The sequence below is a fragment of the Rhinopithecus bieti genome, unplaced genomic scaffold, assembly GCF_001698545.2.
Source record: "Rhinopithecus bieti isolate Rb0 unplaced genomic scaffold, ASM169854v2 scaffold_13130, whole genome shotgun sequence".
NCBI lineage: Eukaryota > Metazoa > Chordata > Mammalia > Primates > Cercopithecidae > Rhinopithecus > Rhinopithecus bieti.
The window spans coordinates 80,166-86,049 of NW_016807302.1; positions in this window are offsets into that span (position 1 = coordinate 80,166).

The window sequence follows — 5,884 nt, forward strand, 5'->3', positions numbered from 1 at the left end:
TTTTTTTTTTTTTTTGTATTTTTAGTAAAGACGGGGTTTCACCGTGTTAGCCAGGATAGTCTTGATCTCCCGACCTCGTGATCCTCCCGCCTTGGCCTCCCAAAGTGGTGGGATTACAGGTGTGAGCCACCGCACCCAGGTTGTTGTTGTTGTTGTTGTTTTGAGATGGAGTCTCTGTCACCCAGGCTGGAGTGCACTGGCATGATCTCCGCTCCCTGCAAGCTCCGCCACCTGGGTTCAAGCGATTCTCCTGCCTCAGCCTCCTGAATATCTGAGATTACAGGCATGTGTCACCATGCTCAGCTAACTTTTGTATTTTTAATAGAGATGGGGGTTTCACTATGTTGCCAGGCTGGTCTTGAACTCCTTACCTCATGATCCACCCGCCTCAGCCTCCCAGAGTGCTGGGATTACAGGCATGAGCCACTGGGCCCGGCTAGTATGACTTATTTTCCTCTGGATAGATATTCAGTAGTGGGATTGCTGGTTCAAAAGGTAGTTCTACTTTTAGTTCTTTAAGGAAAGAGTTGGAGTCTTGCTATATGGCCCAAGCTGGTGTTGGACTCCTGGCCTGAAGTGATCCTCCTGTCTTGGCTTCCCAAAATGCTGGCATTACAGGCTTGAGCCACTGTGCCTGGTCTATGATTCCATGTAAATGAAATATCCAGAATAGGCAAATCCACAGAAACAGAAAGAAGATAGGTAATTGCCAGAGGTTGAGGGGAGGGAGAAACAAGGAGCAACTGCTTGACAGGTAAGGAGTTTCATTTTGGGGTGATGAAAACAATTTGGAACTAGAGAGGTAGTGGTTGTACAGCACTGGGAATGTACTAAATACCAGTGAATTTTACACCTTAAAGTGTTTTTGTTTGTTTGTTTGTTTGAGACGGAGTCTCAATCTCTCACCCAAGCTGGAGTGCAGTGGCACGATCTCGGCTCACTGCAATCTCCGCCTCCTGGATTCAAGTGATTCTCCTACCTCAGCCTCCCGAGTAGTAGCTGGGACTACAGGCACCCACTGCCGCACCCACTGCCACACCTGGCTAATTTTTGTATTTTTAGTAGGGACAGGGTTTCACCATATTGGCCAGGCTGGTCTCAAACTGCTAACCTTGTGATCTGCCCGCCTCGGCCTCCCAAAGTGCTGGGATTACAGGTGTGAACCACTGCGCCTGGCAGTTAATTTCATATGAATTTGACTTCAACTGACTAAAAATGTACTAGTTGGACAAGCTTTGGCAAGTCATCACTGAATCTCTCTGTACCTGAATTTCTTCATTTATAGAAGGGGAAAGATATAGTATCTACATTATGGGGTTGTTATGAGTATTAAATAAGCTAATATTTGTAAAGTCCTTCAATCAGTGTCTGGCACATAACATAACTGTGTGTCAAATGGGGTCCATGAAGGGAAAGAAATAATAAAAAAAACCCTTGGTAGTGAAATGTTTGGGGATCTATGGTAAAGATGAAAAGGAAAAAAGTGCTTAATGTCCTTCAAGATGTAGTCCCAGAACCCACTGGTTCTATAATTTACTGTAGAGATTGTTTGAAATGCAAAGTACGAGGCACCACCCCAACCTATTCAATAAAACCCTAAGTGGGATGGTGCCTTGGAATCTAAATTTTAGGGAGCTGTCCCAGGTGATTCTGATGTACATTAAAGTTTGAGAAAATTTGGTAAGAGTATAAACTGAATGTGTACTAAAGGCAGAACATTCATTCCCTAGATTGTAAAGAAAAAAAAATCAAAATCCCAGGTTTTAACTTGTTTTTAAATCATCTTCTAACTTTCATCACAAAATGGACAATTCCCGTGGAGCTCTTGCAGTTTAATGAGCAAGAACAGGCACACAAGAATACATATAAACACACAGCACACACACACACATACACCACACACACACACACACACACACAGAGAGAGAGAGAGAGAGAGAGAGAGAGAGCGCCGAACTAAGAATGGTATCTTTACTGAGTTATCTATAGCTCGTGACACTATGTGCTTACTCTCTGCTGTTAATGCTAGAAGCTCTATGCTGTGCTGCGTGGAGGACACAGGAAAACGTGGCCCTTGCTGTCCAGATATTTACAAATTTTAAGAGACAAGATGGCTACACTGGGGTGTCTGTAGGTGGTTGGTTTGAGAAGTGTGGTGTGTGTGGGGACAGAGGATTGATAGAAGGCATGGTGGGCAGGACTTGAGGGGACCCATGCCCCTACTGCTCCTCGTGAATGCCTACTTGTCAGTCAATCCCAAAGTATTCATGGAGTGTGGTCTGCACAAATGCTGCCAGGCATTATGGGGAATGCTGACTTCTATGACAAGATGCCTGCTCTCAGATGGGGCTGTCTAACTAAGGAACAGGCACAGAAGAGTGCTAAACTGTGCAGTATTTACCTACAGGGCCAAGAGTTCAGGGACGAGAGGACTTCTCAGAGGCAAAGGCATTACCCAAAAGCTTCATGTAGGTGGGGCTCAAAGGATTTGGCCAGGTGGAGGGGAGCTCAGGTGTAGGTACATTAAATGGATCAAGAATGATGTAAGTGGGTTCTGCAAGGCACCTCAGTCCCTGCTAACATCCCTAAGCCTGTACAGAATCACCACCATGGCAAGAGAAAAGCAGTACCCCGAATTCAGTGGAATTTGTTGAGTACCCACTAATGTGGGCCACTGAAATGGGTGCTGTTCTTCAATATTCTTTAGCCTCTTTGGGGCAAGAGGTAATAATTTTGCTGAAAGTTCTTGCTAAATTTTATTCTATTCTCCTTCCAAAAAATACCTCTCTTTTTCTTTATGTTCAGGTTGTGAGTTTTATTCCTAGGCTTAAATGAAGCAGGTGCTCTCAAGTTCTGAACTCTAAAAATTCCTTATTATTATTTTTTAAACTACTATGGAGCATCTACTGGGTGCCAGGCACTGTTCTAAGTGCTTAACATACAAGAACTCATGTGATCCTTATAACATTTGCTTCTTCTTCTTCTTTTCTATATACAGAGACGGGGTTTCACCGTATTGCCCAGGTTGATCTCGAACTCCTGACCTCAACTGATCCACCCGCCTTGGCTACCCAAAGTGTTGGGATTACAGGCATGAGCCACTGCGCCCTGCCCTTATAATGTTTTCAGGAGGTACTTATTAGCCCCCATTTCACAAATGAGGGAATTGAGGCTCACAGAAAAGTATGCAAGGCAATAGCACTAGGAAGTGGTGGAGCCAGTATTCAAACCATGTCTGTCTAACTTCAGAGATTGTGTGCTTAACCACTGAGTGGGAAGAGAAAGACTAAAAGAGACCCAGACTTTAAAATGAGTATTTGGCAAGAAGGGAAGTCAAGTCTGGGCCTCAGCTTCTCCACTGTAAAACAAGTCCTACTCTGTGCCAAGGTGGGAGGTCTTGGGGGGAGATGAAGGAGGCTGTGATACACAGATGAGAAGTACTGAGTCCTTTTATCCAAGGAACTTAAAATCTAATCGGAGAGATAGATAGGCAGAGTGTAGAAGTGCTAACTAAAGGGACAAGCTAAAACTGTGGGGTACCCCAGAGGAGCAGTCAACTTCCATAGGGAGGGTGTGGGTGTCAGGGAAAGGGGCATGAGAGAATGGTCTTTTGTTGGTTTGTTTGTTTGTTGTTTGAGACAGAGTCTCGCTCTGTCACCCAGGCTGGAGTGCAGTGGCAGGATCTCAGCTCACTGCAACCTCTGCCTCCCAGGTTCAAGCGATTCTCCTGCCTCAGCCTCTCAAGTAGCTGGGATTACAGGCGCATGCCATTACACCTGGCTAAGTTTTGTATTTTAAGTAGAGACAGGGTTTTGCCATGTTGCCCAGGCTGGTATCGAACTCCTGACCTCAAGTGATCCACCCACCTTGACTTCTCAAAGTGCTGGGATTACAGGCGTGAGCCATCGCACCCGGTTGAGAGAGCTGTCTTGAGTAACAGTTGAGTGAGATTTCAATAAGCTGAGAAGGACATGTAAAAAGCTGTGGGAGGGGCCAGGTGCGATGGCTCACGCCTGTAATCCCAGCACTTTGAGAAGTCAAGGTGGGTGGATCACATGAAATCAGGAGTTCAAGACCAGCCTGGCCAACATGGTGAAACCTTGTCTCTACTAAAAATACATTAGCTGGGTGTGGTGGCACGTGCCTGTAATCCCAGCTACTCGGGAGGCTGAGGCAGGAGAATCACTTGAACCCAGGAGAGGGAGGTTGCAGTGAGCCAAGATCACGCCATCGCACTCCAGGCTGGGCGACAAGAGCAAAACTCCGTCTCGAAAAAACAAAAAACAAAAAACAAAAAACCCAACAACAAAAAGTGTGTGAGGCCACTATGGTGGTTCACACCTGTAATCCCAGCACTTTGGGAGGCGAAGAGGGAAGGATCGTTTGCGGCTAGGAGTTCAAGACCAGCCTGGGCAACACAAAGAGAACTCAAGAACTCATCTGTACAATTTGTTTTTTTGAATGAAGTTTCACTCTTGTTGCCCAAGCTGGAGCCCAATGGCGCGATATAGGCTCACTGCAACCTCTGCCTCCCGGGTTCAAGTGATTCTCCTGCCTCAGCCTCCTCAGTAGCTGGGATTACAGGCATCCGCCACCACACCTGGCTAATTTTTGTATATTTGGTAGAGACGGGGTTTCACCATGTTGACCAGGCTGGTCTTGAACTTCTGACCTCAGGTGATCCACCCGCCTTGGCCTCCCAAAGTGCTGGGATTACAGGTGTGAGCCACCACGCCCGGCCTCATCTGTACAATTTTTTTAAGTGTTAAAAAAAAAAAAAAAGAGGGTAAGGAAGCAGAGCTGACAAAATGGATGCGTTATCCAAGGAATGCCGAGGGGGCCAGTCAGGTCAGAAAAGAGGGTTTGTGAGGGATATGGAATGAAAGGAGGCTAGAACTAGATCAGGGAGGGCCCTAAAGACTAGATGAAGGCTCATGGACTTGATTTTGTTGGCAGTGGCCAACCATAACCAGTTTTTCAGGAGGGCAGATTTCTTAGAGTCCCTTCCACTTCTAGCACTGCATGTTTAATTAAGAACTTTGTTGGCTGGGCATGGTGGCTCACACACCTATAATCCCAGCATTTTGGAAGGCCAAGGCTGGAGGATCACTTGAGCCCAGGAGTTCCAGACCAGCCTGGGCAACATTGCAAGACCCCCTGCCCCCCATCTCTAATGTTAAAAAAAAAAATTAATTTTTAAGAAAGAACTTTGTTTAGAGCCTAGGAGTCTCAGGGAAGAGGTGAGTGGTCAGCAAGTTGAAGAGCTTGACCTGGTGAGGCCTCTGGGGTGATTTCAGCCCCTTTCCTCATTTTCACTCCCTTGGCTATAAAATCCAAAAAGGTTGTTGGTTGTTTACAGAGTTCAGTTTATCCGGACATGCTGTCTCCCCATCCACACCTGGGGCTCTCAGAGGGCAGAGACCAGGCCATTTGTTCTCTGGGAGCCAGTACTTAGTATCCAGTACTCTGTAGGCAGCTGGAATATATCTACCTTAGCAATCCTTCTTGCAAAAAAGGCTCATGCCTTTGAAATTTACCAATAACAAATAGGGGCAAGGACTCCTCCCCTACCCCGCTTGTGCCCTGAAACATAAGTGAAACACTAGAGAGCTCACAGTGTAACACATGGTCACTCTTTCCTGTAGTTTGCACAGCTCTTTCTGTTCCCCCGTCCCGCCCCCCTAACCCGTTCCCTTTCAAGACAGGTAACTTAGAATGAGCCCTTTGGCAGTCCTGAGATCCTAAGTTCCAAAACTAACTTCACCTTCAATTGATTGAGGTGCAGGGAACAAAGGGACAACTAGAAGCTTCAAATTTGCTTCATTCTGATAACTCTAAAGATCTAAACCACTGGAATTTTTTTGGGGGGGTGGGGGGCGGGGTG